The sequence below is a fragment of the Protopterus annectens genome, chromosome 6.part0, assembly GCF_019279795.1.
Source record: "Protopterus annectens isolate FY-2018-M chromosome 6.part0, PAN1.0, whole genome shotgun sequence".
Classification (NCBI taxonomy): domain Eukaryota; kingdom Metazoa; phylum Chordata; order Ceratodontiformes; family Protopteridae; genus Protopterus; species Protopterus annectens.
Genome location: NC_056737.1, coordinates 318,862,100 through 318,884,377, shown reverse-complemented (window position 1 = coordinate 318,884,377; position 22,278 = coordinate 318,862,100). Strand labels below are relative to the sequence as shown.

General features: G+C 44.8%; 1 protein-coding gene across 1 annotated transcript in view; it reads right to left on the bottom strand.

The window, feature by feature from the left end:
* Window positions 1-22,278, bottom strand: part of GANC (glucosidase alpha, neutral C) — a 981,067-nt gene that overhangs the window by 895,354 nt on the left and 63,435 nt on the right. The gene's annotated exons all lie outside the window — the stretch shown is intronic.

Below are 22,278 nucleotides of genomic sequence, written 5' to 3'. Positions count from 1 at the left end.
TAGAAAAAGCTTGTGAAGTGGCAGTAGCCCCAGTGAAGGAGCCTAATCCCAGCTGGAATCTCCTTGCCATGATGGGAATAACAAAATGCAATGCAAAACCCAATCCACCGAGAAATAGTTTGTTTTGACACAGGCTTGCCCTGAGAGAACAAGCAAAAAAGAAAACAACTGCTGAGACTGCCTAAAATCCTTAGTCTGCTCAAAGTAATAACGCATTGCCTGTGTACATCTAAAGTGTGCAAAATCTTTTTCCCTTTGTTTTGGGGATCTGCATAAAACGAGGCAAATGAATAGTCTGGTTTAAAGCCACACTAGAAAACCACTTTAGCATAAAGGAAGGATTTGTAACGTAATGATACCCCTATCCTTATGAAAAATCAAAAAGGCAACCGCCATAAGGGCCTGTAACTCAGAAACCCTTCTTGCAGAAGTAATGGCCAACAAAAAGCAGTCTTCCATGACAAGTATTTCAGTTCAGCAGTCGCTGCAGGCTCAAAAGGTTGTAGAGTAAGTTTCTCCAACACAAAATTGAGATCCCAAGCAGGAGTAGGAGCTCTGGGGTCTTATATTCTTTGCCCTCTAAGAAATTGCTTGAACAAAGGATGTGAAAACAATGGTGGGTCACAATCATAGTGAGCTGAAATTGCTGCAGCATGAATCTTAATGGAAGAGAAAGACAAACCTTTGTCCAATAACTCAGTAAGATATTGAAGAGCCACACTCAAATTAGGCTCAAATCTCCAAATTCTTAGCTGCAGCCCAAAAATATAAATCTCTTCCATTTTTCTGCATACACTTTCCTTGTACTAGGTCTTCTGGCTTCCATAATCACATTTAAAACTTGTTGAGGAAGTTGAGACCTGCTGCTTTTAAAACAGAATATGCCAGGCTGTTAGATGAAGAGAGTGAAGCTTGACATTGAGCAGACGACCGTCCTTCTGAGACAACAGATGTGGAATCAAGGGTAAAGGCCATGGGGCCTTCTTTACCAGACTCCTCAGTAATGGGTACCAGTGCTGCCGAGGCCAATCTGGAGCTATTAAAATCATCCTTGGCTTGTCTTGTCTGACCTTTAGAAGCACCTTTGGAAGAAGAGGCAGAGGTGGAAACGCATACACATGAAGATTTTTCCAACTGAAAGAAAGAGCATCCACTTTCCAAGCTGTGTGATGAAACCTCTTTGTGCCAAACTTTGGCAGCTGGTGGTTTAGTGGAGAAGCGAACAGATCTATGTCTGAGTTCCCAGGACACTGTCAATTTTGAAATACATGAAGATCCAGTTTCCACTGTGGGGATCCATGATTTGTCTGCTTAACACATCTGCTAAGGAGTTCTGTGCTCCGCAGAAACCTTGCCTGAAGAGTTAGTTGCAAGCTTAACGCAGTCTCCCATAAAATCATTGCTTGCCTGCACAATGGGTAAGAATGTGTTCCCCTTGTTTGTTGATGTACCACATGACAGTTGTGTTGTCTGTTAGAATCAACACCTGCCCTGGAAGAAGTAATTGAAAGCGATTAATGCAAACTGGACTGCTAACATCTCCTTCATGTTGATATGTAGATGCTGTAGTCTGGCAGGCCACTTGTCTTGTATCCACTTTCTATTTAGATGAGCTCCCAAGCAATGTCTGAGGCATCTGTCGTTAGAATTTGACTCTGGCCGGGTCACAGCGAGTCCCTTGTTTAGGTGACATTCCTGAGCCCACCACAAAAATTCCTTTTCAATGCAAGGTATTATTTGAATGACAGTGTCCAAATCCTGGCAGTGCTCTGTCCATACATTTTGAGATACCATTGTAGCTTCCTCATATGCAGTTTGGCATTGGGAAGCACCAGAATACAAGATGCCATGAACCCTAAGGCATGAAGGACTGTCCTTGCAGTCAGCCCGACTGAAGAGATAGTTGATGGAAGTAACTGAAAGATTCTTTTGTTTGTCCTGCTGTATTCAGTCTCACACCCAGAAAGCACATGTCTTGAGAGGGTACTAGACTGGACTTTATTTCGCTCACAGAATACCCTAGGCATCTTAGCACTGCTATGACATATTCCAAATGCTGTAGAAGGTCTTCCTTTTCTTGAGCCAGAATCAGGCAATCGCCCAAGTAAGGATAGATTTGAATTCCTTTTAGCCTGAAGTAAGCTATCACTGAGCCAGAACCTTGTGAATAGTAGATAAGCCAAAGGGCAATGCAGAGAACTGATAATGAGAATTTCCAGCTCGAAACGCAGATACTTTCTGCAACTTAGTCTTATAGGCACATGAAGGTAAGCTTCCTTGAGATCTAAAGTTACCATCCAGTGATTCTTGCCCAGCAGAGGTAAAAGCTGTTGTAACGCCAACATTTTGAACTTGGGAATGTCCAGATAAGTGTTGAGGATAGATAAATCCAAAATTGGTCTCCACTAGAACAGGCGAGAATAAAATCCTAGGCCCCTTTCTGGCACAGGAACCGCTGAATGGCCCCTATTTGGAGCAACTGAGAAATTTGCTTGTGAGCCTCTTGTCTTTGTAGAGGAGGAATGTCTGGCATGCCTTTGAAAGGAGGCAAGGAATGGAAATAAAACCTGTAACGTGAATGATATCCAGAACCTTAATGTCTTAGGTAATTAAATCCCAATTTTCTTTGATAAGAGACTGTCTTCCTACTAGTGGTGCCGCCAGGCTTAAAGGGTACTGGCAGCTGAAAGGGCAGGTCATTGGGTCTGCTTACCTCACTAGAAGCCTGAGCAGGTGAACTCCCTGTCCTAGGCCTAAAAGCACCCTGAGCTCTGAGACCTACCTCTAGACTGGGAATCATAAGCAGGATAAGTCCATCCCTTAGCAGGCCAATTTCTACTAAACTTCGGAGGCTGCACCTGCAAAAAATCCTTAACAGTTTGCATAGACTTAGCCTTGTCCTCCATCTTCTTTAAAACTGCTTCCACAGGCGAACCAAACAACACATCAGACTGTAAAGGAGCATCCAAAATCCTTGTCTTAACATGTTCAGCTAAATTCTGATCTCTCAGCCAGGCGTGCCTACGAAGAACAGAACCAGTGGCAGCCACCCTGGAGGAGGCCTGCACAGCATCAAAACCACATTGCAAGGAATGTTTACCCACCTGTTCAGACACATGAACTAAATCCTGCAACTCTTTACAGTCAATACCTTCCGCCAGAGCATCCACCTTAGATTTCAACTGTGAAAGAAGATAATTCTGATATTTTAACATGTGAAACTGACAATTCAACGAAAGAAGTATACACTTTCTTTCCCCATCTATCCAAAGCCCTTGCCTCTTTATCAGGAGGGACAGGATTTTTAACAACTGAGTCCTTTACACCTTTAGGCCCCTGAGAGACAGTTTCGGTCAGCCCTAGGACTCTTAAAAGATACTTATGAGCTTCAGGCACCCTATAATACCTATCCGGTTTAACTGGAGCAGGAGGCAAAGAATCAGGATTCAAAAACATCTTCCACCACATTCAAAACAGGAGGTATAGCTAAAGGCCTATGCTGGGGTAAAACAAGAACTCCCTAAGCCTTTTCCTGGAATCAGAGAAATCTTGGCCTTCCCATTTAAAATGCTCCCTCATGGAATGCAAAGTCTCTGAAAATGAAAATCCTCAGGAGGAGAAGCTGAAGGAGTAGAATCATCCACATCAGAATCAGAATAAGTAGGGAACTCCTGCAAGTCTTCAGCAAGACTCAGAAGCGCATTGCTCAAAACTCTCAAACTCAGGTTCCACCCTAGGCCTCTTATCAGGAGGGGCATAGAACCCTTATCATAGTAATCAAATCTTCTGCCATTTTAAGCATATGTTTCTTAGGCAAAGACCCTGAAGCACTAGGAGAAACCCCCACTGAAGCAAAACTTGGCCTGCCCCTTAAGGAAGCCTTGGGAAACAGAAGGGGAGGCCCTAACCACCTTAGGAAGTGAGGGAAGAACAGCCACCTGAGAAGCCCCCTCAGCCTGGCCTACTTCCTGAGAGGAAACATCCTGTAACAGTAAAGTCTCTCCCTGAGACTCCAAAGAAACACCTGGCAAAACCTCTGGCTCCACTCTGGGACTGTCGGTTCTTCCCCTAGGTTTTGCTGTTTTGTCCTATAGTTACAACGCTTCCCAAACACTAACCTGGCACAGTCTAACCTTCTCTTAATAGTGCTTGTTAAATCTAGCACAAGAGCATCCAACAACGCCGTGCTCAGGCCCTAAACAAGGTATACACAAAGTATGGTAATCCCTATGAGGTATCTGTTTCAAGAAATACAGTTATTTACTTTTTCTGACATCCGTTAAATACTGAGGCAAGAAAAACAAAATAATCCCAACGGGTACTTAGCCAACACTTCAGAAACTTTCAGAACGCCAACCTGCACTCGCAAAATTGCTTCTGCATCGACCATGGACCGACGTCAGCCATATACTTTGGTATTCGGGCCGACTGGACAGCGGACTACCCAATTGTTAGGACTGCAGCAATGTGGAATGAAGAACATCATATGTTCTTGTCAGAGACTTGTCAAAGGCAGTCTTAGATGCTTTCTCTGGCCAATGTTTGTCCACTATCCTGCATATGATTACCTTTCATTCACCACCCACCTGAAGTTTGCATAGGGGGCATCTAACCAGATGCCTAACCCATTCCTTGAGACAACTGAGTGCCTATGTGGGCTGATCTTGTCCTTAAGAGTCTCAAGAAAGTGGGATTCCAGTGTCTCAGCAGACATTGGTCTTGTCAACAAAATTTATAGAACTTACCTGGCCAACAAATTTAAATAAAAGTAAAAATACGTGGGCTGGCCAGCTGGTATGAGGCAAGGAGTCCAGCCACTCTACCAACAATCCGGTTCTGGAATGGACGCTGGCATCCAAAGGACCAGTATAGAGGAGGAAGAGAAAAGTTTTTTTTTTCTCACCTCCGAAGAAACAGTTAATGCAGAAAACTTAGCTGCATCCTGGCAGAGGAGGGAATGACCTCCTATGACCAGTGAATAAGAGCAGGTGTTTAACAGCAGAGAGTATTAAGTGGACACATACACAAAATTGTGCTGTCACTGTCATGTCACAGCATGCTGCCACAAAATAGGTGAAGTAAAGTAAATCCATCCATCCATCCATCTACAACCCCTTTATCCCATGGGGTCAGGGTGTCACTTCAACAATGACAATCACCTAGAACCAAGGTTTACAGCGCTGGGTGGCTAGCCCTGTTGCAGTAGTTCATCTACACAACACACTTGCTCACAGACTCACACCTATGGTCAATTTAGAGTGTCCAATCCACCTACTGCATGTCTTTGGAATGTGGAAGGAAACCACAGCACAAGGAGGAAATCCACCCAAACACAGGGAGGACATGCAGACTCCGCACAGAAGGCACCACAGCTGAGAATCAAACTGGGAACCTCTTGCTGTGAGGCAACAACACTATCCTCTGTGCCACTGTGCTGCCAAAAGTAAAATAAACAGAAGTAAACAGATAAATATATAAAAAAATTAGGAAAAGGTTGTACAGCACCTCTGCATGTACCATTCAGAAAATATAAGCACCACCTGTCACATCAAAGAAACAATCAGTTTTATGTAATCTAGTATGCAGTGCATAGATAATACATGTGACCCAGAGAAACACAGATTCCTCAATTCAAATGATGCAAGAATAAGGACTGACTTCAAAAGTATTGTTCCATAAATAAATTCTGGAATATGTATGAAGCATTTTCAGTATACCTGTTTCCTGTGTTTAAAATAAAATCTCACTGCTTTTATGCACAGAAATCAGAGCAGTCACAAGACAAAGAAATCAGTAACTACTTGAACGAGGTAAAAAAAAATAATGAATTAAGAACTTTGGTTGCGCTATATGAAGTATAGAGTCAAAGCAGTGCCAATTCAGAAAGAAGACATTTAAATTATATCATGTACAGTATAGTCATGAAAAACTATGACAAATCATTCTGTTTCAGCACTGCACACTGAAAACAACTTCTTAGAGCGGGATAGCAAAGAAGTACCACAGCAGAAAAATAGAGGACCCAAATAAAAGAATGCTGGCTAAAATGAAAACCATATAGACCAATATATTTGCAAAGGTCCCTTTCTCAAGGAATCATAACAGATACATAAACGTACATTTACTTCAGAGGTATTGCACTAAACAAAGAGTCAGAACAGGAGCAAAATAAAGAAACAACTGTGGAATATATATATATATATATATATATATATATATATATATATATATATATCTGCAACTCCCTTTATCAAGGCATCATGGGAGATATACAAATTCCCCTAAAAAATAAAATATATGTTTTGGTACAGTGGCTCCTGAAGGTGGTGAGTGCAGAAAGGCAGAGCACAGGACAACCACTGAAGTCTTACCTTTCCCAGTTGGACGGGAAATCTTCACATACTCGTCTATATGGTAAGTGTTTTTTTCATGTTCATCCACTGCAGGAAAGATGTTAGCAAATGAAGACGTGGCTGCTTCTCCCTCAGATCATTGTACATTATGAGGTGGTCAAAGGTCATTCATCACTCACGGTTAGATATAAGAATTTTTTGTGGTATCTGACTTGCTTTTATTATTTATTTATTTTTTATTTTATTTTATTTCTTGCTACCCAGGAACTCAACCAATGGCTCCTCTACTTACAACCTATCAGCTCACTCATTCTGGGAAGATGAGAGCCAGGCATTCCAAATTGAGATGCGATCCCTACAACCCTTTCTTTCCTACCCAGAATCCCAGCATGACTGCCATTCTTCAGCAAGAGTTGGGTGGTACGATGCAAGCTAGACTTCTGGTCAAAGGTGTGACCTTCCTTTTCCCCAAAGCAGCACCCTCTCCAACCACTGCAGTTCCACTGAGCCCACAATCACTGTCCTCTGACAAGAAGTGTTCCTACACACACACACACACACACACACACACACACACACACACACACACACACACACACACACACACACACACACACACACACACACACACACACACACACACACACACACACACACACACAGAGTGCTCCTCCCCTGCTTCCTTGTGCTTCAGCACACTACGACCACCTACAACTCCAATGGGTGGCTCCTAGTTCTCCCACTAGTTGTTACCCTTTTGGTGAGCCACAGCTGCCTCCTTCCTTCCAAGATAGGTGAACCAGCAGCAGCTGCTCATTCCCACCCTCCCCAACCAGCTCCTAGAGACTATGAAGGAAGCAGTGCCAGGTCCCTGACTCAGAAGCTCAGTAGGGGCTGTGCACAAATCCCCAGTTATCAGAGTCTTGGTTAATAGCAGTCATACAACTAATTATACAGAAGAAATCAAAAGAAAATGAGGAACCAGGTAAGTCTGTCCTCTGTCTCCTATGCTCTTTTTTTCTAGACATGACAGTTTTGGCAACCAGGATTAGTTCGGTGGACATTACTCCCAAATAAGGGGAGGGCTTTCAAACTCCTAGCTGATGATGCCTACACAGTGATGGCTAAGGATAAAATGGGTAACAGGCTCAGGCCTGTAGATCTTTCAAAAGTCTGGAATACAATCAGGCCTCCACTGCAAATGTATTCAGACATTTGTTGTTGGAGTTAGTCCAATGAGAATGTTACTAGCAGATATGAAGACAACTATGGCATCCAAAGCCACATGTGGAGTAAGGATGGCTGAGGAAATATTATGGGCCAGTACTACAGTACTAAAGAACAAAACACAGGGCTTACCAACTAAATGGAGTAAGGCAGCCTTTCTCTCCCTGTCTCTGGTAGGAGTAATGTCACTCATATGATAATACTGCCTCACCCATTCTATGCATTCGGACACATCAGTTCTACCTCAGGCAAAAAAAATGTGAAGGGTCCACAATTTGTTTGTGATAAATTCCTGGGAACTAGGAGCATATGAAAACCTAAAACACAAAGCCACTCAGGAACAATGTACATTACAATAAGATCAATAGCGGTAATGGCTCCCTAATTAAATGCTGAAAAGACTGAAAACCTGGAGAAGACTGACTCTTGAAAACAAGAAGTTATGTACTTTCCATAACATTCGATGTATGTAGTCCATCTCGCCTCACATTCTTACTCGTGGGTTCGGAGCTGAACCTCGGCTCTGACTCGGCCATACTCTAGATCGAAGTCTTCAATTGGCTCGTGGCTAAGAGGTATCCCATGCTGCACTGCTCCCTTTCCCCAGATCTTGTTTGTTGCAAGCTCAGGCAATCACACCCCACACACACAACACATAGAGAGGAAGAATCAGCCCAACAACCAAAGGAGTATTGAAACCAAAACTAACCTCTAGACCCACCAGGAGGGGGAAGGCGGGAGGGTAAGTAAGAATGTGAGGTGAGATGGACTACATACATCGAACGTTATGGTGAGTACATAACTTCTTGATGTTATGTAGTCCAGTCTCGCCTACATTCTTACCCGTGGGACAGTGTCCCCAGCACCTGAACCTTGGGCGGCTCACTGGAAAATACTCCTGAGCACTGTGGAACCAAAGGAAGATCTGCCTCTGGATATCAAATCCAATTTGTAGTGACTGACAAATGTGTGAGGAGATGCCCATACAGCCGCAGCACAAATATTATCCATAGACATCCTGGCCTGAAATGCCGTAGAGGTAGACAGTGATTGTGTAGAATGAGCCTTCACCTTAAAAGGTAATTCCTTACCTCGTGAGGCATAAATGAAGGAAATAAAACTACGGATCCATCTGGATAAGGTTACTTTAGAGACAGGAGACCCAAGTCTATTGTCTGAAAATGAGACAAATAGCTGATCTGATTTCCTAAGATCTTTCGTTCTATGTAAACAGAAATCCAATTGTCTATGAACATCTAGCTGGTGGAATTTGAATTCTGCCTTATTAGAAAATTCTGGGAAAAACACAGGCAGCTCAATAGACTGGTTGAGGTTAATAACCGAAGCAGCCTTTGGCATAAAGGAAAGATTTGGTCTGAGGAAAACCCTATCCTTGTGAAATACCAAGTAAGAAGGTTTAACTGACAAAGCTTGGAGCTCAGAGACTCGCCTAGCTGAAGTGATGGCTACCAAAAAGATTGTTTTCCATGATAAATATTTCAAGTCACAAGTAGCTGCAGGCTCAAAGGGAGACGAAGTGAGACACTGTAGCACAAAATTGAGGTCCCATGACATTATGGGATCAAAGACTGGGGGCCGGAGCATCATAGTGCCTTTTAAAATGCCTTACAAAGTCTATGCACCATTAGACTGGGTTCATTAGCGACATGAAAGGTGGAGATAGCCGCTAACTGAACTTTAATGGTTGCGGTAGCTGACCCCTAACTGAAAAGCATGGAGAGAAATTCCAGAACTGATGAAATTGGTGCAGTGTAAGGGTCAATTTGCCTTTCATGAGCCCAGATGTAGAATCTTTTCCATTTACTGGAATAAATATTCCTAGTCGAAGGCTTATGGGAAGAAGACAGAATATGAACTACTTCCGGAGAAAAATGATGAAGCCTGACTAGTGATGGAACTGGAGTAGCCAAGCTGTCAGCCGGAGGGTCTGAAAAGAGGGATGGAACTGCCCTGACATATGAGTCAATAGGTCTGGCTGTGGGTCCAGAATCCAGGGGTCGTCCATGAGATAAGGATGGAGAAAGGGGAACCAAATTTGACGAGGCCAGTGTGGAGCAATCAGAATTCCCAAGAATTGTGCTTTCTGAATAACCTTTGCTATCAGAGGAACAGGTGGGAAAAGACATAAAGTAAACTGGAGGGCCAATCGTGAACTAGAGCGTCCCTGGGTGTCTCCCCCTGAGGGAAGATGAGGGTGAAGTAGCTGCTGCACTTGGTATTGAGGGGACTGGCAAATAGATTGCAGCAAGGCTGACCCCATCTGTGGAAAATCTGCTCCGCAACTTGCTTGTTCAGGGAACACTCGTGAGGCATCAGAATAGCTCTGCTCAACCTGTCAGCAATTACGTTGGACTTCCCCGGAATGTGCGTTGCCACAAGAAAGTGTTGGAAGACACTGTCCACTGCCACACTCGAATAGCCTCTCTGCAAAGGGGACACGATTTGGTTCCTCCCTGTTTGTTCAGATGCCATACCACCGACATGTTGTCCGAGTGGATTGCAATCGTCCTGAGAGGAAGAAAGCTCTGGAGTGCTTGCAACGCTAATAGCACTGCTCTCATCTCCAAGACATTGATATGCAAATGTATCTCGTGCTCTTGCCACATACCTTGGACTGTCCTGTCGAGATAATGGCCCCCCCCCACCCAATCTGGGAGGCATCCGTGGTCACAGTGGCAACTGGAGGAGGTGGAACGAAGGGCTTTCCCACAATGAGATTGCTGGTCTGAAGCCACCAGCATAGATCTTGCTTGCACTTGTTTGTAATCATAATAAGATGAGAAAGCGGAAGGTGTTGTAGGGACCACTGAGCAAAGAGCAGCCAATGAAGGAGCCTCATGTATAATCTTGCAAGAGGGACTAGTATAATTGTGGCAGCCATTGTCCCTAACAATTTGAGAATCATTTTTGCCTTAAACTTTTTCAATGGAAGCAACGCGTAGACCTGTTGTTGCAAAACCTGAATTCTTTCTTGTGGTAAGAAAGCCCTCATGAGCACGGTGTCTAACTCGGCGCTTATAAAGGTGACACACTGCGAGGGCAACAAGGCAGACTTTTCCCAGTTTAGTGTGATACCCAATCGTTGACACAGCACAATGGTGGCGTCCCTGGTCTGTAATAGTAGATGCCTGGTGGTGGCAGACAGGAGCCAGTCGTCTAGGTACGGAAACACTTGGAATCCCTGACGTCTCAAGTGAGCCATCACCACTGCCATACATTTGGTGAACACCCTGGGAGCTGTAGTGAGACCAAAGGGCAGGGCTCGAAACTGAAAATGACTGGCTCTCAGCTGGAAGCGTAAATGACTTCTGGATGCCCTGTCCATCTTTATATGGTAGTAAGCATCCTTGAGGTCGATGGAGCACATCCATACTTCTTTCCCCAACAATGGGAGAATAGACTGTAAAGTGACCATTCGGAACTTGGACTTTTTTACATAGAGGTTCAAGCGGCTGAGATCCAAGATGGGTCTCAGGTCCCCTGTTCTTTTCGGCACCAAAAAGAATCTTGAGTAAGTCCCTAATCCGAGCTGGTCTGAGGGGACATGCTGGATGGCTCCTTTTGCTAGCAGCTTTAGAACATCTGAAGCTGCGGAATCCCTTTAATTGGGTGGAGCATCTGGGATTCTCTTGGTTGGCGGGGGATGAGAAGAGAAGGGAATATGATATCCTCCGGAAATTATCTTTAATACCCACTCGTCCTGGGTGATGCCTTACCAGGCTTCTGGGTATAGCGAAATGCGACCCCCGACTGGCTCTGGGAAGCGCAGTTGGGACTCCCATCAGGAGCGCTGGTAGGAGAAACAGCGAAAGCAATCATGGTCCCCCTGGTTAAGCAGGCCTCCTCTGCCTCTCGGGCAGTGTCTACCTGAGTTACCACCCCCTACCCTGTCTCTGGAGGGGGAATCACTTTGTGCGTCTTGAAAAAACCTCTGCGGCTTTCTGAACCACATTTTTCCCACTCTTCTGGCCCTTGGGATAAGGTCTAGAAGGCATGGAAAAATGGACTCCCATGGCAGACAGGGTTTTTCCTTCCTGCTCGCACCTAGTGAGAGTATCCTTCACCTTGGTTCCAAACAACAATGAACTGCCAAATGGGGCGTTGGTGAACGTAGACTTGAAGGTCTCCGTAAAATTACACAGGAGCATCCAGGAGTGCCTCCTAAGAGAGACTCCTGAACTTGCTGCCCTACTCGCTCCATCGGCTGCATGCGAGATCAGCCTCATGGAGGAGTTAGTAATGGAATTTAGAGTAGATATCTGGGGATTGACCTTCTGAGCCACTACGTCAGAAACGTTACCCTGCAGAGACTCTCCAAGCTTTTTCAGGAGATCTCTTTGGAGCCTTGTAAAATGTGATAAATAGTTCAGCGACCGCAGAGTAAAGGCCGCTGAAGAAAACATACGCTTCCCATACCGGTCCATGGTCCTTGACTCCTTGTGAGGGGGATGGACGGTAGATGAAGTCTCAGCTAATTTCTTCTTGGTGGCCGCTGCCACCACCATGGCATCTACTGAAATGCCCTTTGTGAGAAATTCCTTGTCAGCAGGGGCGGACCGAAACTTGTTGAGTCTCCTGGGGACTGGATCCACAGTGTCACGGGTTTCCCACACCCTTCGACAAACAACATCCAGGAGTTCATCGAACGGGGGAGAAACCCAAGAGGTGGAGAGTTGAGACCCAAAGGCCTTCAGGAACACCGACTCCTCCTCAGAGGGAGATTTGGAGGGCCAGTTGCCTCTCTGCTTCAAGATCTCCAGGATATCTGAGAAAGAGATATCCTCAGAAGACGACTTGGGGGACCCCACTGACTCCTCGAGGTCAGTGTCCGAAGTGATAGACTCATCCTGGGAGTCGATGTGCTTCCTCTTGCACACTCTTTTTCTGGGGGTCTCCTCAGGCAAACATTCTGGGGAGACCTCAGAAAGTTGGGGACCACTCATGGAGTTATCCTGAGGCCTTGGGTCTCCGCTGTCCAAGGACAGAGGGTGATAAGAAACTGATACCGGTGCTGGAGGGGGTAGAGTGTCGGTGCAATCAGATGCAGCTGAGGACCTGGCCAGCATGCTCCGCATGACCTTGAAAGCTGATCCCTCCGGCTCCAAAGAGCGACCAACTGTGGAAGCCCTCAGAGCCAAAGGGATAAGGTCCGAAGCCGAGGCAGGGCCCAAGCTCACTCGTGCTGAAGCACTGAGCAGGAGGCTCAGAGCCGAAGAAGATCGACCCGAGACCTCTCCCTCGGGTCCGACCGAGGAACTATGATCCCTGGACCCCGCAGATGGAGCCGACGGGGCTGGAGCAGAGATCGGAACTGAGATGCCAGGATGGGCTACTGGAGCCAATGCAAAGGCATCAGACGGAACCGACAACTCTGGCTCCGAAGGCCGAGAAAGGCTCGGAGGAGGAACATACGAGGATGGATGGGTGACAGGCTCTGGGGCCGAATTGGCTGGAGCCAAAAACAATTTGGCCAACAATGGTGATTGTGATTGGAGCAGTCTCTGTACCACTCTATCCACACCATCGTCCGAGAGAGTCCTGGAGGACCTAGAGGATATCTGGACCTCCCTACAGATGGAGACTTACGAGGAGAAACCGGTCTAGAAACTGGAGACCAGCTCCGAACAAGTATCTCCGTCACCGGCTCCGAGAGACTGGGAGCCGATGTTGACTTGGTCAATTCACCCACTTCCTTCGGCCCCAAAGCCAATGGAGCCAAGAAAGCTGAAGTAGACTTGGCAACTTTCTCTGGCAGCTCCAATAAAACTGATGGAGCCGGAGAGCGTTTTTTTGATTTAGAGGTCTTGTCTGCTTTAGAGGGAGAGGACTTAGAACTGGAAGCCCACTCCAAGTCTTCTTCAAAGGAGGGTTTCAGTAATCCTTTCAGAATCAGTTTGTTCTTCCTCTCTTGAAGAACGCGTGGGCTAAAGGCGTGACAGAACACACAGGATTCTTGGAGGTGGATAGGCCCCAAGCAATATACACACACAGGCTGCCCATCAGTAATAGACATTTTATATCCACACTTATCACATTTTTTGAAGCCCGAAGGCTTGTGTTCTTTTGTAACCTTAGACATATTGGTATGACACTGCACACAATATGAGAAGACAAACCCGACACCAACAACAGAAAAACGCGGGAACTATGCCTCTAAATTAAACAGTCATAGAAGAGTAAACACCACAGGGAAGAAAGGACCTCTAACTTAAACGGTCCTGACAAACAAAACAAGGGAGGACTAGGTCCTCTAAGTTAAACGGCCCTAGCCCAAAGGGACGGGGCAACACTGGAACAAACACACACAGGGAAACTGGGATACACACAACTAGAAGAAAGGACTAGGTCCTCTAACTGAAACGGGCCTAGCCCGTAAAATGGGAAGAAACGCAAACGGGATACCAAGACAAAAAGCCAAACAGGCAACACAAACAGTTTTCTTATCAAAAAACAGAGATTAGCTATGAAAACAGCTTTTGGAGCAACAAACTACTAAAAAGTAGAAGAAAGTTATACTTAGCCATGGCCAAGAGGGAGACCACGTCTGAGCTGTACGAGCGGCAAACGAGATCTGGGGAAAGGGAGTAGTGCAGCATAGGATACCTCTTAGCCACGAGCCAATTGAAGACTTCGAGCTACAGTATGGCCGAGTCGGAGCTGAGGTTCGGCTCCGAACCCACGGGTAAGAATGTAGGCGAGATTATACTACATAACATTAACTCTCCTCCCTAAAACTTCTTTTTGCAGGTATGGAGGCACCCCCCCCCCCCCCCACACACACACACACAAATCCCTAATACTTATATACACCAACTTCTAGATCACCATAACTCAGATAAAATGGAATATTCTGAGAAATGGTATCCTGGTCTTAGTATATGCAAGTCCATGCTTTCAGCCTTACTGTTTCCACATTCCAGACTTGCTCTAGCAGACCCTGACATTTCAAATAGTTATCAGCAGTAACAACAAGCTTTCTCAAACTGAATAATACAAAGGACAAGTACACCACATTATATAATCAGAACAGTCTGTCGCATAAATTCAATCAAATAATTATCTAAAGTACTTTGCCTTTAGAGCAAGTTTTAAACACACATGCCATTAAGGCCAAGTGAAACACTAACTCTTAAGATGTTAATCCATCTATAGTCCTTATCTTCTGTATCTAATTTAATGTTGCCCCCTCTCAAACACTCATCTACCACATGCAGTGCTGCAAATTTAAAAATATGATATTCACTGGTTTCGGAAATATGTTTATAAAACACTTTTATTAAAACATTATCTATCTTCTTATTCCAGACAAATGATCCCCTTTAACTTCCTATCTGTCATACTCACATAAAAGGAAAGACATGTCTGTTAATGGAAATATATACAATATTTTTTAGTATCACAATCTGCATACACCCCAAAAGTACAGTTGTGTACACTTACCATAAATGTAGATGTTCGAGTGTATTAACTGTTGTAGCCATTGCATTTGGGTTATCTGCCTGCAGGTAGCCCTCAGCCGGCCTGAATATCAATGTCTTGGATTCCTGCATCGCATGCTGTCTCTTCTTCCATGACGTCAGGTCATCAGGGGTATAAAACATGCAGCCGACACCATTACATCAGTTTTTCTTACCCCAGATGTCAGGTGCCCCCACAATGGGAAGCAATTATATGATATGTTACACCTCCATCAAAAAGCAAATACACCAGAAAGCTTAAAACAAGAAGCAAAGATAGAGACAAAATAAGTCAGGGGGCTTGAGGGAGGATACCCAGGACTGCAACAGTGAATACACTCGAACATCTACATTTATGGTAAGTGTATACAACTGTACTATGTTCTTCATGTTTCACTGTTGCAGTCCTTACATTTGGGTAGATTCTCAAAGCTAAGAAAGGGAGGAGGAAGTTACAGAGCATAAGGACCAGCTATTAAGCCCTGCAATACTGCAGTGGCAAAACCAGCTCAGATTTAGAAAAAAAAAGGCACGTGGTAATGCTTGGTGAAGGTATGAACCGAGCTCCAGGTAGCAGCTTCTAGGATGTCCCTCGTAGGGACTCCTCTGAGAAAGGCTGTAGAGGTAGATGCAGCCCTGGTGGAATGTGATCTTATCCCGTGGGGTAGGTTTTCCATGGTGTTTATAGCAGAAATTAATACAATAGGCTATCCATTTAGAAATGGTTTGCTTAGAAATGGCCTTCCCCTCTGCCTCTGCAGCAAAGCCAACTAGCAACTGTTCAGATTTTCAGAGAGGCTTCGTCCTGTCCAAATAAAATCTAAGTTGTCTGTGCACGTCCAAAGAGTGCAGAATTCATTCTCCTTTGTTTTGTGGATTAGGAAAAAAGGTAGGCAAATGAATGGACTGATTTAGGGCTACACTAGACACCACCTTGGGCACAGAGGAAGGATTGGTCCTGAGCGAAAACCTGTCTGAATGGAAGATAATGAAGGGCTCCACTGCCATGAGGGCGTGTAATTCAGACACTCTTCTTGCTGAACTGATGGCTAGAAGGAACGCTGTTTTCCAAGAAAGGAATTTCAACTCTGCAGTTGCAGCTGGTTCAAATGGAAGGAGAGTGAGCTTTTTCAATACAAAGTTAAGGTCCCAGGCTGGAGTAGGGGCTCGTCTGGTGTGTCTTAATTTTTAGCCCCTCTAAGGAATTGCTTTAACAGTGGGTGAGAGAAGAGGAGTGGTTCAGTATTATAATGTGCTGAAATTGCAGAGGCATGAATTTTAATTGACGAGAAGGATAGGCCCTTGTGGAGTATTTCTGTTAAGTACTGAAGAATATTAGGTAAACTGGGCACCATAGTGCCCATACCCTGGGTCTGGCTACAGGAACAGTATCTTTTCCACTTTTCAGCGTACGATTTTCTAGTACTAAGTCTCCTTGCTTCCAGAATGACCTCTAGCATCTGCTTACTGAGGGATGCTATTGGAGAGCTCAAGGAATTAGCCAGGCTGCAAGATTCAGGGTTTGAAGGTGAGGGTGCAGAATCTGGCCCGCCTGCTGCAACAGTAGGGAAGGTGTCTGAGGTAGGTGCCATGGATCCAGCAGTATCATGCTGCGCAAAAGGGGGTACCAGTCCTGGCGAGGCCAATCTGGTGCAATAAGAATTGTCCTTGGTTTCTCCTGTTTGATCTTTAGCAGAACCTTCAAGAGGAGAGGCAGAGGGGGAAAGGCATAAACCGAGAGGCTTTCTCAGGTGAAAGACAGGGCATCCACTTTCCAAGCTTGACTGTGGGGAGTCCTTGTGCAGAATTTGTCCAATTGGTAGTTCTGGGGGGAGGCAAACAGGTCTATCTTTGGAGTCCCCCATTTGTTCCTCAAGAGGTTGAATAATTTTAGTTCCAGTTTCCATTCGTGTGGGTCCATGAGATTTCTGCTTAGGTCGTCTGCCAGTGAATTTAGCTTGCCTGGCAGGAAGTGAGCTTGTAGGTGCACTTGGTAGCTCAAGGCTGTGTTCCACAGAGTCATGGCTAGTCTGCAGAGAGGGTACGAGTGGGTTACCCCCTGCTTGTTTATGTACCACATAACTGTGGTGTTGTCTGTCTTTACCAATAAATGCCCTAGAAGGATGTGGTCCTTGAAGGCTGTCAGGGAATTCTGTACAGCTAACATCTCTTTTTGGTTGACATGCAGGTGCATCTGACTCGGGTTCCATTTGCCCTGAATGCAGTGCCCTGACAAGTAAGCCCCCCATGCACAGTCTGATACGTCTGTAATCAGGGTTTGGGCAGTAGGGGGTAGACTGGAAGGGAGCCCCTTGTTGAGGTGACAGGCCTCTGCCCACCAAAGGAACTCTGTCTTTATACAAGGAATGATAGGAATCGATTCCAGGTCCTGAGAATGTTGACACCATAGGCTTTTTAGATACCACTGTAGTTTCCTCATATGCAGTATTGCATATGGAATTAGAAGAATGCAAGAAGCCATGAACCCCAGGGCTTGCAAATTTTTTCTTGCAGATAGCTGGGTGTTTGTGGCCAGTAGTTTGAAGTAGGCTGTCAAATAAACTTGTTTCTCTGGTGTGAGGTAAGCCATCTGGGAAGTTGTGTTCAAGCTTGCTCCCAAGAATACAATCTGTTGGCAGGGTACCAGATGAGATTTCTTTTTGTTTATGGTGTACCCCAGCGAGGTTAGAAGTTTCTTTACAAATGCCAGATGTTTTAATAACATGTCCTGGCTTTCTACCTGAATTAGACAATCATCCAGGTATGGGTATATTTGAATATTTCTCTGCCTGCAAAATGCAATGGCAGGAGCTAGATACTCTGTGAATACCCTGGGCACAGTAGATAAGCCAAAGGGAAGTGCAGAGAACTGATAGTGCATGGAGCCTGCTCTGAAGCATAGGTATTTCCTGCAAGATTCCCTTATTGCAATGTGCAGGTAAGCTTCAAGTCTAAAGTTGCCAACCAGGCATCTTTGCCTAGCATGGGAAGCAGCTGTTGAAGTGTTAACATTTTGAATTTTGGGATTGCCAAAAAGGTGTTTAGAATAGACAGGTCCAGGATAGGATGCCAGGAGCTGTCTTTTCTGGGTACCAGGAAAAGTCTTGAGTAAAAACCTTGTCCCCTTTCTTCTGCTGGGACAGGTTGAACAGCCCTGATACTTAGAAGAGAGAGAACCTGCTGTTGAGCCTCTGCCCACTGATTTGGAGGTAGGTCTGGCCAACCATTTGGGGCTGGTAAGGTGTGGAAGTGGAATCTGTACCCTTGGAAAACTATATTTAAAACTCATTTGTCCTGGGTAATGAGTTTCCAGTTTTTTGCATGCAGGGCGAGCTTTCCTCCTAAGGGAGCAGGCAGTTGAGCAGGGCTTTGAAGGGTTAAGGTTAAGTCACTGTGACATTTTTCCATAGGGGGGTGTCTTACTACTTCCAGCTTTAGAAGTGGGAGCCCCCCACTGCTTAGGCCTGTGTGCAGCCTGAGACTGTAACCTAGATGGTCTGCTGTTCCTGGGTTTGGACTGAGAAGGCCTGGAAGAGACTGGAAAGGATCAATTCTTAGAAGGCCAATGCCTACTAAATCTGGGAGGCTGTACTTGCAGGAAATCTTTAACAGTTTGCATAGATTTAGCTTTTTCCTCCATCTTTTTAAGGACTTCTTCTGCCTTGCTGCCAAACAGGTGGTCTTGGTTTAAGAGAGCATCCAATAATTTAGCTTTAACATAATCTGGCAAGTTTTGCTCCTTAAGCCAAGCATGCCTTCTAAGTACAGGCCCAGTGACAGCAGCCCTGCAAGATGCTTCTAAAGAGTCAAAACCACATTGCAAAGTATGTTTACCAACTTGTTCAGCAGAATGGATTGCATCCTGTAATTCTTTATGTTCAGCACAGTCAGGAATCAACATCCTTTTCTGTTTAAGTAGTCCCATAATATGCTACGGATACCTTAACATATGAAACTGGTAATTTAAGTCCCTAATGGCCAAAGTATCAGAAGTGTATACCTTCTTACCCCATCTGTCCAAGGCCCTGGAATCTCTATCAGAGGGGGTAGGGTTTTTGGCAGCAGTAGCCTTAATGTCCTTTGGTCCTTGGGAAATAGTCTCTGGATCCGCAGTAGGATTCTTGAAGAGGAACTTGTGAGAGTCAGGTACTCTGTAATACCTGTCAGGTTTTCTGGGAGCTGGAGGTAAAGTGTCTGGGGCCAGGCTAGATTCCAAGAAGGCATCATCTACAATGTCCAGAACAGGAGGGATAACTAAAGGCCTGTGTTGAGGTAGGAGTAAACATTCCGTAAGCCTCTTTTTGGAGTCAGAGTAATCCTGGCTTTCCCAGCAGAAATGCTCCCTAAGAGTGTGCAATGTTTCACCAAAAGAAAAATCTTCTGGAGGGGAAGCAGAGGGAATGGAATCCTCTGCATTAGAATCCTCATAGGTAGATAAGGGCAAATCCTGGTAATCAGAAGATACAGAAATTTCAGAATCCTGATCAGAAGAATCAGAAGGAAAATCAGTTCTAGGTCTCTTAGAGGGGGAAGGCTGGCTTCCCCTAATTAAAGTAATAAGGTCTTCAGCCATTCTAAGCATTTGTTTTTTAGGCATATGGACCTGACCATGTGGTTTGGACATAGGTTTTCTAGGCGTGTGTCGAGTTTTAGGCCTTGATGAAGAAGACAGCGTCAGTTTAAAATGCAAATCTGTAGGCCAGAATACACTCTCAGAAGCCGGTGCCTGCACAGTGGCTCCAGACCCATCCAGGTTCCAGAGTCAAAGAAGCATCTCGCGGCATACTGGACTCCAAATGGGTCTCAGTAGAGGCCTGCGAATCTGAAGTAGCGGGTATCAGGGGCTGCGAAAGCGCCTCAATGAGTACCAGCGAACTGGCGACTAGCTTAACGGAAGCGTCGTCTGCAGTTTTGGACCTATGCGGTCTGAACCTGTCTTTACCCTTTCGTTTTTTTGGAATATTGGTAGTCGGATGGCTTACCGAAGCTATTTCTGGACAGTTAAACCGAGTACCAAAATAATTTGCTGTGAAAATATAATGATGACGAATGGTTCGGGGGTTGAATAAGGCACAACACCGACAGCGAGGGACGTCGTGGTCTGTGCCTAAGCAAGGAATGCAGTACGAATGAAAATCCTTGAGGTATTTGCTTTCCATAGGTAAGACAATTGTTAACTTTTACTGACATCGGTTAAGAGCAAGAAAAAGGATCCCCAATGTGGTACTTAGCTTTTTTGAAGACTTCGGTTCTGAAACTCGAAAACGAAAATTTCAGGAGTTGTCCGACCGGCACTTGCGAACTGCTTCTGCTTCTGCTTCGGGCACTGCGCGGCAAGAAAGACTGATGTAATGGCATTGGCTGCATGTTTTAAACCCCTGACGACCTGACGTCATGGAAGAAGAGACAGCATCCGATGCAGGAATCCAAGACTTTGATATTCAGGCCGGCTGAGGGCTACCTGCAGGCAGATAACCCAAATGTAATGACTGCAACAGTGAAACACGAAGAACATCTTATATTCTCTCTTTGTTACTGTGGATAAAAAACTTTTTTTCGTATAACATATATATATATATATATATATATATATATATATATATATATATATATATACACAGATATATACTTTTTATAGAATTCATAGCTAAGTACTAGGCTAGCTGTCCTTATTGACCATTTTAAGCCCAGACAATTTCACTTTCAAAGGTGAGAATCAAACACTGTACTTTGTGAGGTAAACACCTTAGCTATTATACCAACCATATGGAAAGAAGATGCATCTGTTGCAGGGAAACATTCCTTTTCTTACGTTATATCTAAATGTACATTTTTATTACTTAGAGCATAATTTCTTATGCTATAAATAACAAATAGGAATATATGCCTAGCTTACAGAGCAATCTCCAACTCAAACTTAATGAATTTGCTGCACATCCAGAAATCAAACAGGACTAGAGCTACCCATTCCAGGATTCTAAATATGGCCTGCGACATGAATAGGATGTGCTGGAGGGACAGATTTGTCTCCCAGTGACTATTATGTCTTTGGAATAGGCTGCCAATTCATGTCAAGCAGAGCACCTCTATGACACTGTGCAAAAGGAAAGTACAGTTGTGTACCTACCATAAATGTAGATGTTCGAGTGTATTCACTGTTGCAGTCATTACACTTGGGTTATCCTGCTGGCAGGCGACCTGCAGTCATCCCGAGTTCCAAAGTCTTGGTCCGGCGTCGGTTGATGTCGCCTCTTCCCTGACGTCAGTGCGCCAGGGGTATAAAAGATGCAACCAATGCCATTTTCTTCAGTTTTTCTTGCCCCAGATGTCAGGTGCCCCCAAATAGGAAGGCTGTAAAAAAGTACGCAAAAAGCATGCATGTACTAAAATAAACAATTCCTTCATCCACAAGCAAATACACCACATAGGTTGTATAGAGTTGAGAAGTAAACAAAAGTCCCAGCAATGAAAAGGGGGATGGTGGGAGGGTAACCTGGACTGCAACAGTGAATACACTCGAACATCTACATTTATGGTAGGTACACAACTGTACTATGTTCGTGTTTCACTGTTGCAGTCATTACACTTGGGTTGAATCCCAAAGCTGAGGTTGGGTGGCTGGGCCTAAATAGGATTAGGAGAGGCTACCAGGCCCTGCAGGACTGCAGTGGCAAAGCCTGCTCTGGATTTAGAGTAGAGAGGTAAGTGGTAGTGCTTTGTGAAGGTGTGCACTGAACTCCAGGTTGCAGCTTCTAAAATGTCCTTGGTTGGTACTCCTCTGAGAAAAGCTGCTAAAGTGGCTGCTGCTCTTGTTGAATGTGGCCTGATGCCCTTAGGCACTGATTTGTCATGTTGTGCATAGCAGAAGCGAATGCAGTGTCCTATCCATTTTGAAATTGTCTGCTTTGAGATAGGCTTTCCTTGTGATCCTGCAGCATAAGCTACAAACAGCTGCTCAGTTTTTCTGAAAGCTTTTGTTTTGTCCAAGTAGAATCATAGCTGCCTGTGTATGTCCAAAGTGTGCAGAAGTCTCTCCCCTTTATTCTGGGGATTTGGATAGAAAGTTGGCAAATGAATAGTTTGATTAAGAGCCACACTGGAAACCACCTTTGGCATAAATGTTGGGTTTGTCCTTAGAGAGAACCTGTCCTGATGAAAAATGATGAAAGGTTCCACTGCCATTAGTGCCTGTAACTCTGAGACTCTTCTTGCTGAAGTTA